This window comes from Hetaerina americana, unplaced genomic scaffold (genome assembly GCF_022747635.1).
Source record: "Hetaerina americana unplaced genomic scaffold, ioHetAmer1.1.p SCAF_7, whole genome shotgun sequence".
Classification (NCBI taxonomy): domain Eukaryota; kingdom Metazoa; phylum Arthropoda; class Insecta; order Odonata; family Calopterygidae; genus Hetaerina; species Hetaerina americana.
The window spans coordinates 46,623,182-46,637,241 of NW_027287316.1; the positions used below are offsets into that span (position 1 = coordinate 46,623,182).

At 33.7% G+C, this 14,060-nt stretch overlaps 1 long non-coding RNA gene across 1 annotated transcript; it reads left to right on the plus strand.

The window, feature by feature from the left end:
* The first annotated feature begins 6 nt into the window (after positions 1-6).
* LOC139696689 (uncharacterized) lies at positions 7-4,285 on the plus strand. Its single transcript, XR_011702637.1, has 2 exons — positions 7-149; positions 2,383-4,285. It is a non-coding gene; the product is annotated as an uncharacterized lncRNA (long non-coding RNA).
* Positions 4,286-14,060: the final 9,775 nt, after the last annotated feature.

A 14,060-nucleotide genomic window follows, 5' to 3' on the forward strand; every position in this document is an offset into this window, starting at 1 on the left:
CTTGTCAGTAACATTCCGAATAATATACTGCGCAACGACAATTGAGTACCGAAAAGTCAGAGAAAATGGCAAGGAACGTGTGGAACTCATGGAACTGAACCACAGGAACTACAAAACGTTGTTAGCGTGGGACGTTTAAAAAACGTGAGGTAAGCGTTAATATTTGATTTCTTATTTTTATTATTACGCTCTTACTGATTTGTTATTATATTGTTTTTCAATTATGTAAATGAAATATTATTCTAATGTATTGAGTGATTACAAATATATTTCATAAAATATAGCAAAAACAATTATAATTCAAATGTGCGTAAACTCAAATTCGTGAGGAAGGTCAAACATTTTCAAACTCGTGAGTAAATTTTCAGAACACGGGTTTATTTCAGTGTCAGTTATCAGGTAGAAATTTTGTTAGGGGCGGCAAAGAAATGTATGATTTTACCGTTATATAGTCTGTGCTCATTCCAAACTTACCTCAACTGGCACTAGACTACCAATACAAATAATAGCAAAAATATCGACAAATGGGTATGATGGGATCAATTATGTAACTTTTTTCCGAAGAAAGCATTTTTTATAATGAGAATTTAAAATAATTGTGGGTATCAATTAGAGCACTAATGATGCACACGGAACTACTATGCTTTTTACAATCATGTATACTTATGTTTGATCTCACAAAAAAGGATCACCTGATTCTTACAATTGTCACATCAATGTAAACCTTATTTCGTTCAACGTTTCTGTAAATAAAGGCAGACATTTAAAAAAATTAAGGGGACAATGTTTTGAGAATGAAAAATACCATTTTTTAGGGCAGCAGATTTGTAGGAATAAATTTCTGCTCTGCTATTTCAGAACTTTTTATCATAATGGGCTGCACTTCTGAACAAATATAAAAAATAAGGGTGAAGCTGATCTCAATATAACCATGGCATGGGAATGAAAATCGAGCACAGTCATTGTAATATCAGTACACTTATTTTAGGTTACCCAACATCATATGAAAGTTTGGCATACAGACCTGAATCATGCTAGTTATTAATTATTTTCATGTTGACACACAGTCTTTGAATTACTCTCAAGGCTGTGACCCTTCAAGCAAATAAAATTATGGAAATAAATAATGTGAGCCAGACATAAGAGCAATTCCAAATTGATTTTTCAGAGAACAGTGGCCACCAGGAATCCCACTCCCACATATACACAGGGTTAGTGAGTGGGACTCCCATTAGTCACTCTCCAGCATAAACCTAGGTGCCAATAATGAATGCTTTCTCACCCAGATAGGTGGGGAAGCATTCTTATCTTTATTGCATTTTTAATTTATTTGAAGAATAAGGTGGGTATCTTATCTAAAGAGTGATTCAATGGTATCAGGCTAAACCTTTCAATTATATCTCAAGAAATTAGAAAACTTTTTAGATCTCACCAAACTTTATGGTAGAATGACTACTTTTTTTGAATATTTAACATCTTTATGTACCATATACATGATGAAACCAGTCATATTGTAATAAAGTTTGCTGAAATCTACAATTTTTTTATAATTCCTCAAGATGTAATTTCGCAAAGTTGAGCCTGAATATGATTGAATTAATCTAATTTTCTTTTTGTACTGATCCATAATAAAAACATTTTTAATTTAATGAAACCAGGTAAAGAAAATATGGTGGAAAAAGCAACACAAGGATATGGAGAGTTTACAGGGGTATTGCAAAACAGTCACTCTATAGAGAATGGTGAAGTAATGGTCAGGATTTAAGAAAAGAAAATCTATTTACACTGTTTGATATGCAAAGGGTGAAATATTTACTGAAAAAGAATAGAAAATATGTTCCTGGCCCCAAATATTGCTTGGAGATGATTTGTCAAGCCATTTGTCTGAGAAACTTTTTGATTTTGTGATGAGCTTAATATTTAGTTTGTACTATTTCCCCAAATTTGATTTGTCTTCAGATGTGGCCATTAGATATGGCATTTTTGAGGCCTCTTTTGGCAGCTTGGAGAAAATGCCTTGACACCTGGAAAAAATGTAATACTTGCATTGTACCAAAATGTGAATTCCCAAAAATACTGAAATCAGCACTAAAGGACCTTTGAGAATGAAATTTGCTCCGGGTTTAGAGCGTCAGTAATCTGATCTATCTTGGATGAACGTATTTGTTCAAATTCTGAGATACATTATGAATTATATTTCCTTGAATATATTTTTCATGTGATTTATAATTCTACCATTTATTCATTTCTAAGTATACCATACTTTTATTTATTGGAATTATATTTCTATTAGGAAAATAATTCTATTTCGATTCTTTATAATATACTATATTATATATATTCTATATAATTCTATATATTCTATTACATTTTTCCTATTAGGGTCTCCCTTCTGCTGCGGAGGAAGAGAGAGGCAGCTGTCTGGAGACAGGGTTACATCCTACCTACCCTTGGAGCAGACAATGCCTGCAAGGGAGCTAAGACATTTGCTTCCATGGATCATAGAAATTCCATCTTCTATTTATTCCAAATACACTTTAGCTAATTAAGCTTTGGTGCAAGCCCATTATGGCTTTTAATTAGACACCATGAAAATATCGCTCGATTAGCCATTCATATGACAACTTTCTAATAAAGGATGCTCATAATTTTATATTCACAAAATTTATTGTGCAAAATTTACATTTTATCTTAAATTGTGACCTTGATGTGTAATTATACACCGTACAATTATCATTGGTACTGCACCCTGCAATCCACTGAATGGGTGCCCGGAAGGGGCAACCTTACTTCATTCATGGAATATCCATGTAGATATCATTGAAAGATGTATTTTAGATGCCAAAAAGACCATTTTAAAAAATTTCCTTGACTAAAACTCATGATTTGCACTATAAAAAGCCCTAATAAGATTAAGGCATATCCCCTGGGATTCATACTAATTGTCCATAGCATAAAGTACATTTGTAATGAATTCATAGAGTGCTGTAGATGTTAATTTACCTTTCCTAAAACCAAGTTGTTGATTTGGAAAAACTTTTTCTAGGAAATTTACTACACATTTTAAAATGGTGTTTTAAAAATTTTTTGAAAACCTGAGATGCATTTGAAGAAAAGGAATCAGTCTCAGTGACACTATGTGATCTTAGTAAGGCCTTCGACTGTGTTAATCATTCAATATTACTAACAAAGCTAGAATATTATGGTATTAAGGGAGTTGCACTGAAACTAATGAAGTCATATTTGGATGATCGCCACCAATTGGTTGAACTTGATGGCTGTCGGTCTGCAGCTCTTAAAGTAAAATGTGGTGTACCACAGGGCTCTGTGCTTGGCCCAGTACTTTTCATTATCATGATTAATGATTTGCCCTGTAATATGAAACCTAGATCTGTTTTATATGCTGATGACACTACTTTTGTGCAAAAGTGTCAACATCTAGAAGATGCAAAGTTACGATCTAGCGCTACCCAAAAACAGGCTAAGGAATGGTTTGATGTTAATCATTTACAATTAAATACTAACAAAACTCAGCATATTGTGTGCAGTCTTAAATCAAAAAGAACTGATATTGAAACTGCTAAAATACTAGGAATTTATATTGATACAAAACTTAATTGGGAGACTCACATCAGTCAGACCTGTAATAAACTTAGTAAAGCTGTTTATATGTTAAGAAAGCTCAACTTTATCATTTCAAATGAGTATCGTTTAACACTTTACCATGCCTTCTTTCAATGTCATTTGAATTATGGTGTTGAGTTATGGGGTCATTCCCCTCATGTTAAACAAATTTTGCTACTGCAAAAGAGAGCTATTCGCTCTCTTGCTAATATACCACCATGTGATTCCTGCAAACCTTTTTTTATTAGGTATAGAATCATGACTGTATTTTGTTTGTATATCTTTAAGGCTCTGATTCATGTGAAAACAATCTAGAAACTTACTAATTAAATTCTAACATCCATAACTACTCCACAAGAGGTAAATAAAATCTAAATACTACTTATTTTAGATTGTCATCAACCTACAACACATTTCATAATATGAACATAGGACTGTATAACTATCTGCCTACTCAGTTGAAATCAGATGGTATCCAGAGTTTCAAGAATAGGATATATACCTGGTTACTTGCTCACCCACTATACTCATTGGATGAATTCTTTTGTGACAATTTTCATCACATTTAAGAAAGTATGTTTATATGTTAAATAATACTTATATTGACGACATTTAATATGGTTGTACCATTTTTAAAATGAATAAAGTATTATTATTATTATTATCAAACTTATTGGTCTGTAGTGTCTAGATTGGTCATATCACCCTTTTTATGACTTCGTATAACTTAACTCAACTTCATGCATGATGGAAAAATAACTTCAGGCTGGCAGTTTGCAGAGATACATATGGTGTTTACCAATTTGAGGGGCACAAAACTATTAATTTGTAAAGTAAATCATCTCTCCCTGAAAAAGATTATTATTAAGAGAATGGCCTTAAGGCCAAAGGTCTATTAATAGTGGACCATTTACTAAAACACTATCTTTAAGACAATTTCCTATATAAATTGGTGATTTTTACAAATGTGATGCATATTCTAAATTCTTTTAAGAATGAATTTGACTTTTTATGTGATAAAATTTTTGTGTCTAGCCTCTTCATAATTGGTATAATTGTGGTTATATATGTGTAATGTTATCTGTGAAACTAAAACTGTACACTTTCTTAAATAACTCTTAGCCTAATGACCAGAGCATTCCCAAAAGGTGAGAATCACATTCTTTAAATGTTTGGAGTAGTTAAATACAAACTAGGTTAAAACAAGCATTTTAACTGTCATTCTTCTAGAATAAGTAGTGGCAGTGGAAATATCAACTTTAAACTTTCTAATTGGTCCATGATAAATAATCCCAATGCAAATTTATTGTTTTTTCAATTAAGGCTAGAATAAAAAAGAATATGTTGTCCCTGTTATACAATCTGATCATACTGTTATAGTATTTCAAAATTAATTTGCCCTTGTAATTCATACATTTACTCTATTTCCTTTAAAAAAATAACAGATTTAAGTTATTTCATGAAAAATATAATGTGCTTTTGCCTTTTCCAGGTTACCTGTGAAATGCAAGAAGAAAGAAATCCATGGCTGATGGTAGCTTGCTGATTGATTTGCTGCCTGTGAAATGTGCCAGCACAATAAACACAATTGCCTTAAATGGATTTCTGAGGTAATCTTTGCCCGTCGGTGCTGAGTGGAAACATTTCCAAGGAGGGAGATTGTCTCTAAATTGTGGAGGGAACATTAAATTGTGATTCCAAAAACACATCTATTTCAGGCTGGATGGCATGCATATCAGGTTGTAAATAATTAGTCTTATAATTCCAAAAATTCATATTTACCTATATTTAACCTACCTAACTTGATGGCCTCAACAGTCATTATCAATTTCTCAAATGTATGTCCACCAGGAAGTGCAATATAACTTGGTCACTCAAAGCGTGACATTATTATAGATGCAGGAACATTGCATTCTTTTAGAACCCTAAAAAAATTCACATTTAAAGTGTTTTCCTTGGTAGCTTAACTAATGAGAGCACTTTGCCTGTTGATGAATCTGATATGAAATCCGGTCAATACAAATTATTTTTACATTGTGAAATTTCTCTATCAGGGCACATCATCAGAAATCACTATTTAATAAATTCATAGTGTACCCCACAGCTCTTTAAATTCTTTGTGGGTGGACATAAATAATTCCATCTTATGAAAACATAATTATTCATCATGAAAACAAAGTTTTCAGGTAATCATTGGCTTTGTATTTAGGCTTTCAAAATCAGTATGGATGTTATCTGGGAGAAATTCAATGTGGGTGATTGAAGAGATTGTTTTAAAAAAGGCATATGTATAGGTTTTTAAGTCATGCGTGGAGAAGATTCGAAAGAATGCATATATGAAGAGGATTCCAAAGAAGGCATATATGAAGAGGATTCCAAAGAAGGCATATATGAAGAGGATTCCAAAGAAGGCATATATGAAGAGGATTCCAAAGAAGGCTTATATGAAGAGGATTCCAAAGAAGGCATATATGAAGAGGATTCCAAAGAAGGCATATATGAAGAGGATTCCAAAGAAGTCAAATATGAAGAGGATTCTAAAGAAGGCAAATATGAAGAGGAATTCAAGGAAGACTTGTATGAAGAAGATTTCAAAGAAAGAATAAAGAAGTCTATTGAAGCTTATATCATGAGGGCATCATATGGAAAAAATTAAGATAACATTATAGAAGACACAGTTCTAAAGTATCTCTATATGAATGGATTTTAAAAGAAGGTATGTTTGAAGAGTAATTAAATGATTAACGTCTAAAATGTCATATTAATAAAATGTTCCTAAGACGTTGATGATTTGAGAAGTAAATTGAAGTTGTTGATTTGAGCTGTAAATTTTAATAGAGACATAATTCAATGTCCATATGATTCCTTTGCTCAGCCCGGTAATGGTCTTGCATGAATACTTGCTTTACATTGAAAATTTTTTGTATCATTCATATTTGGAAAGACATAAGTTAAACTAATGACATGTTTCTTGAAGAAGAAATTTTTCTGCGTATTATTTCAAATTCTTTTAGTTGTCGAGAAATCATCCCCGCTACCCTTCCAACTCACCTTGCATAGACCTAAAATGATAAAGATGACGGCAGTAGAAGCCTTGCCCATTGCCAGGCACGACACATGGCCAATTGGACTGAGTCCCGTAGTTTCCAGGACTGATTTTCCCTAAACTGTCCATCATAAAAGTCTAGGGAATAATAATTGAGGTTGTTTCCCATTGTCTTCAATAGTGTTTTTAACATGACACCATCACTTAAGGGCCGTCCTATTGGTGTCAGATGCTTTTTCAGCCACCTGACTGTGGAATAGATGCTCCATCTATAGTGTGCTCCTAACCGTCAACATATGCGGCATGGGTGACCCTATCAGGAGTGATTCCATAAGTTAATCTGTGCTAGTTTTATCAATTATATGTTTAAATGGTGCTTCTTAAAATTTGAATACAGATAAAAATCTGATTTATTAATGCTTTTCAGCCTTTATATTTGCTTTTCTAAAATATTAAAATGGGATTGTGATAGTCCAGGGCTCGAGCATTGGACTACTGACTGGACGGTGCTGTTTTGATATCCGGGCAAGCCTCTCTGGGCATCCTCAGCTCCACCCAAGCTGTGTGTTTTTTGGTACCAGATCTTCCAGGGAAACCATAACCAACACAGATAAAGAAACTGGCCCCTGTACTCTGATGTGTGAATTTCACACACCATCGGGCTTAGCACTGGGGGAACTCTACCATCACTTACCAAACCAACCTTAGGGTTGATTACTGTGTTTATGGCTTTTTTTAAATGTTAAGATATGAGGTGACCTGTTATTTTAATGAAAAGTTGATTTTTTGTTCATTTATTGCAAAATTCGTTCTGATTTGAATAAGTTGAGAAAAAAGTGATTTAATGCATACCTACACACATGCCTAAAACTTTACATTGTGCTTAATGGAATGCCATAATGCTTAAGTGCTCTAAAATGGCATTTTTTAAATAAGTTTTAAATGTACTGGCATTGTAATATCTGTAGTGTACTGCTTGCTTACTGTAAAACCTGCAGTAATGTGGAGAAAATTAATTATATCTATATAATAAACTATGAACTTCAAGGGTATATGGTGGGCATCAGAAATCTAAAAAACTTGAATTTATCTGTCTGATATTTTGGTGAGCACATTATACTATGGCTCACAATGTCCACAATGATCTGGGACATTTCCTCGAAGGTTAAACGTTTATTACCAACCTCTGTAATAATTCAATCTTTTATTCATCCATACCAATTACCATACCACCAAGAAATAGTATGTAAATTATATAAGTTTGATTCAGTGATGAGTTTTACAGTCTTCCATGCCAGATTATTTAGTAGCTGAGAAGTGAATGCTGTCGTGTATTTTCTTGGCAATTTTCATGAACTGGCCAACTTTGCCCTGTATTTTGTTCAAATGTCATATCATTGCTCTCAGGGATGAGTTATAAATACAACAATTCATTGTGAGATGAATTTAATGAGAAATAGCATATATCTTCCATTCTCTTGTCACTATATTTTCCAATTAAGTGCCTCAAAAGTGTATACTAGCTCCTTCATAGCAGCACAACATGTATTGCATATATTCTGCCAGGTAAGCCTGATATGACTGCAGCCATCGGAACACCAAATAAACCCATTCCCAATCATTGTAAGTATTTCATTGTAATTTCAATTATGTTACTCTCTCACTTTGTTAATTTCATTGCATCAATTGGTACCATTTTTGATATTTTTCAAAAATAATGGTCTTGTGACATTTACTATCAAAGATCTATTGAAATGAGACCTGTGTTTTTTTATTTGACTAATTGAATTAAAAACAAATGAGACCATATCATTCCAGATAAATAAGAAGAATAATAAACATTACTTAGGGTATTCTGAAGTGGCATGGATTTGAATAACTTTTAGGAAGCATATTATCTAGGATAATGTGAATAGCTGTCTAAATAGATATTATCATCTTTGTGAACATCTTCATTTCAGCATGAAGTACATTTTCCTGATTGCATTAGTTAATACTTAATCAATATTGAAGTAAACTTTTCTTGCAAGCATATCAATACTACAGTGTTGCTCATATTACTCTCATTTCTCGATTTTCATGTTCCCCAATCCCTTTACAGATAATCAAAGTCTAATAAGTCTCCTCATTAGACTGTCTCTCAAGTGTTTATACTGTTGTGAGCAGTGCGCTACTATACTACTTAATCCAGATGGTCTGTTCTACATAGTTTGACGTCAATATATTTTGGTCATTATATTTGCATGTATATAATATATATTATTCAATTGAGAAATGTTGTTGTGATTGTTATTATTAAGCTCATTGTTGCAGATTACACTAAGAAGAATAGAAACAAATAATTTTTGTAATTACATCAATGTTGGTGCCATGTATTTAGCTTTTCTGAAACGAAAGTTCTAAAAGGAACTATAACTTAAGTTGGTGTGGTGTTGTACTTTATTGCAAACTGTAAAAATGTTTCTCTTATGTTTACCTTTCTGAAATGAAGGAGCATCTTGTATGGCATTCACTCAAGGGCTAACTGATAAATTCACAAATCTTATAATTAACCAAAAAAAAAAACCTCTCATTGCATTGAAGGTCTGATCTCTTTTATGTAATGGCTTGGGAATGTAATTTATATTGAGGAGATGAGGTGCTGTATACTAAGAACTAGAGGGGATATGGTTGAGACCACTAGATCTCGCTAAGAAATTGGTGGTAGGAGAGCTTGACTTGGAGGCTCTTTGCAGATGTGAAATGCTATCAATGACTCCTCTGGTCATGCATGAGATTTTTCCAGTTTTTTTTGCATTTTCCTGTCCCTCCCATATTCTGAAAAGCCAAGAGGATTTCGTTGCATAGGATCGCGGTTCAACCTTCCTGAGCAGGAATGCAGGTGGACTATTACACAGAGGTCCAGTTATTCCTATTCAAATTATGCAGATGAATTTACCCATGGGATATGCTGTCATTATCTACTTATTATTTAATACCATCCCATTGTCTGATGGAAAGGTTCACTACTACCTCTAGTTTAGCCTGTTCAACCTAACCCAAAACATCCCGTAGAAAGGCAAAATCCTTCCTGAACAGGTGATGGGAATTGGGAGTTACTTGATATTATATTACTTGATATTAGCTTTTTATTACGTGTGGTTTGTTTAACTTCATGCACTTTCCCTCAACTTTTCACTTATGTGCATTATTCATTAACTTTAATGTTGTGGCCCAGCATGAGGGAAGCCAAATATCCAACATTCAGCCCAGCCAAAGGGACCCTTAAAGAGTTGTTTCTTCTTATTAATGTGGTAATCAAGAGGCATTAAATCGATTCATATTTTAAAATGGAGGATTGGCGAATTTTTTCTTCATCCATTACACATGTGGGGTGTCATTGACAGCTGCTATGTGGCAGCGATTCATAGCTGATGAAATTATTGTTTACCGCCATTGCATTTTCAGGAAAGGAGACATCTGTGAGAGGACCTGGATAATTGTTTCATCCGCACATAAGTACACCAATTTAGCATACATTTATGCTGAATAAGGCTTTTTTTTCGTTTTAATGATCTCTTTCTCCTTTGCTACATGTCAACAAGAGTTAGATGAAGTAATAACTTTGGTTAAATTTTGGGGAATATGTATATAATTGGGAGTTAATTCCACCTAACATTGTTTCATAAAATTCCTATAAATAGGCAAAATTCCAGGGATTATGAAGGACACATTCTCAAAAAGCAACACCCTCCAATTTTGAAAGTCCTGATTTTCTTCTTCCATGTATCATTCACGAATGTGGATATGGTGACCCTATCTTTTGGATGTCTCATAACATCAACCTTGTCTCCTCCTTAATTTTTTCTCCAAGGACAACTTCCAGTATTTATTCAACTTCAAATTGGTAGGCCATATACAGCATCCTCGTGAAGTATTTGGACATGATGGAATTCTGCAAGAAACTGGCACTAAATGTAATTGAAGAATGATGGTAAAAATGTAAGTTTTGCCCCAGTTTGTATGCAACTGCTACAAAATTTTGCAGAATCAATTCCTACCCAAAAGGATTAGCAAGTAAATAGGCTAGAAATTCATCAAGAATGTGTGCAGATTCTGGTTTTACAGAAATCATTGTAAGAATATACAATTGAAAATCATGAATATACATATTAAGAAGAGGATAAGTATGCATAAGTGTTCTTACTTGGAAAGTCAAAGGAATTCATTATTATACCGATTAAGAAAATGCATAAGATTAGCTAAATATGTAGACAAGAATTATACTTTAAAATAAAGATACTGGGCAGCAACAACAATTGTTTCTTTTTGTCTGATTCATGATGTATTGCTTCCTTATAAAATGTGTTCATGGACTTATCTTTATTTAAATACCACTATTGCATGCAAAAGTTAAATGGTTGCTGAATCTTGTATAAGTGTAAGTAATGAAAAAATTCTTCACTATGACAATACTTCTGCATGTATTTTATCTGGAACAAAATAACTTCCTATATTTTCTGAATTTTAAGTAAAACAAAACTGCAAAGCGTGTAAAGTCAAGAGTCACATAGATTGGACCATTGAAAATGCATAAGCAATCCCAGGGTAAGTGTCCAGGTACTTTTGTCAGGAGTTTAGATTTGCGCAGCCGTACTGTGGTGTACAATCTACAAATATTAAATAACAATAATCAAAAAAAAGAGGAAGATCCATTTCAAAAGATGTATGCACATAAGAAAAACCATGGCAAACCCTTAACAGTAGAAAGAAGTTATTACTTCAAACTCAATCATATCCTGAAATGGGATTTTAAAAGTTCTAAGAATCACTTAACGTGAATCACAACAATAGTTATAAGCATAAAGTTAACATCATAATGGCAGTCCACGCAGCAGAGTTAACAAAATGCTGGGCACTTTTTTGCCTTTGAAATCTGCTGAATGCGAATTCAAAAAGTAAATAACGAACAACTGACATTTAAAAATAAGTTTATCTGGCCCTCATCGTTGTTGTATACCTTGTCATTGGGAAATGTCATGTTTTAAAAGTACCACGAACTCTAGTAGCTACCAAATGGCATTTAGGTGAGCGAATGAAAATCAATCATGATCAACATTCATATGAAATATTAATTAGATAAAATTGTGTAAATAATCTATTACTATATGTTGTTGCAACTCAATCTCTGTAAATTAAATAGAACTTTTTATCACTTTGGTCATCTAGTGCACCCATTATCCAAACCACAGAGTATTATTTATTTGGCAACGACAATCAATCTCACAATTACTTTCGAAATAATTTGAAATTACCATTATTAAAAAACCCTAGGCTGATCAATGTAATGCACAAATTATATATAAGTATCATAAATGCAACTGATCTGATCAGGTTGTAGGTGTTTGGGAGATATTTCAGAGAAGAAATAGATGGACGACTTCTATTATCGCATTGTAATAAATACATTGTTTTGTAGCCTTTTTATTTCATGAAATATTATTATTACGTATGCCTGGGATATATAAATATTAAGAAGAATGCTCTGTCCGTAGTTTAATGAACATCTGGCGGAAAAGGCTGATCCAGTGTTTCAGAAACTTGGTATCCGGCTAACATAGCATGCTAGGAGGTGTCCTGGTAGAAGGTACCACTTCAATCTTACTCCTTCCACCGAAAGAAAATTCTTCCCACTCGCTCACGCCCAGTAGTACACCATTGGCAGTAGAACCTGGAAGGGGGAGTTGACAGAAAATATAAAATGGCATCAGCCAATCCGGTGATATCTCCCACCCCCTCCCATTCGGGAGAGAGGAAAAAATTATGATTGGCCAGTTTTCCCTGAGGAGTTTCGAGGATCCACCCACCTGGCTGAAGAACCAATAGATCACCTGCGACTGGTGGAGTGGTGTGAGGCAATTTCCAAAGGAGCGGGAGTCAAGTGGAACCTTCTACGAGGATACCTCCTAGGGTATTATGTTCGCCGGTTACAAATCTCAGAAATGTCATGTTTTTAGCAGCGCTTACGGGAGGCGCAGTATCCTCCTCCAGTACTCATTTAGCGGATTCCTTCGTATTTATCGCCAAATATTTATATATATATTCATCTGAGCTTTTCGATATTACTTTCCTTTTCTTTTTTATACGTAATATTTCGTGAATTGCAATGCCAGAACTATAGTTTTTATACAGAGTTTATAAAATGTTGCCTTATTTTTACAGAGTGTATGAGCTTTGCCTTTTTTATTTTTGGAATATCTTTTCAAATTGCAATATCCTCTCATTTATGAAAATATTAACTATGATAAACATCTTTAATAATTATTATTAAAGTCACAATTATTTCATGCATTTTTTGTGAAATGTTTTGACGATATCGCGAAAGAAAATATTTCACTTGGACGCGACCAAAAGCAACAAAAGTTAAACTTAAGACCATTTTTTCTTAACGAATACGTAAAATTAAATGAAACAATGGAAACATACATATTCTTATTTTATGGCGACTTTTAAAGGAGAGTTTATTTACAAAATCTCCATAAAACAAATGATTTAAAATGAATAAGAAGTTTTAAAAATGATCACACTACACATTCAATCCTAAATTTAAACTAAAACGTCCAAAAAATGATTTATTTTCGCATGATATTTTGTGCTCTGCAAACAACCATCGCTATGTTGTAAATACATTGTTTTGTAACCTTTTTATTTCGTGAAACATTACGTATAACTAGGATAAATATTAAGAAGAATGTAATGTAGTGTAAAGAAATAATTTCAGGTGGCACGCACGCACAAAAAGGCAACCAGAAGCAGCGGAGAAGGCTGAAAATCCGGCGTTTTAATAACTTGGTATCCGGCGAACATAACATGCTAGGAGGTATCCTCGTAGGAGGTTCCACTTAACTCATTCTACTCTCCTTCTACCGAAGAAAAATTCTCCCCCTCGCTCACGCCCGGTATTACCCCATTGGCAGTAATAACTGGAAGGGGAGGTTCACAGAAAATATATAACGGCATCAGCCAATCCGATGATATCTCCCACTCCCCTTTCTGGAGAGAGGAAAAAATTATGATTGGCCAGTTTTCCCTGAGGATGGTCGAGGAACCACCCACTTGAATGAAGAGTCAATAGGCCGCCTGCGACAGGTGGAGTGGGGTGAGGCAATTTCCGCTGGAGTCAAGTGGAACCATCTATGAGGATACCTCCTAGTGTATTATGTTCGCTGGATACAAATCTCGATTTTCCATTGGTTCCAGGTGGACATTTCGCGTTTTCATTCCTGTTTATCACATAATTTAAATTACTCAATAGATTTAGATTTACAATGTTAATACGATGAAAAATTTGATGAAATACGTGGAAATATTATAAGTTTAAGTATAACAAAATATTTTCCTCAACTCTTAA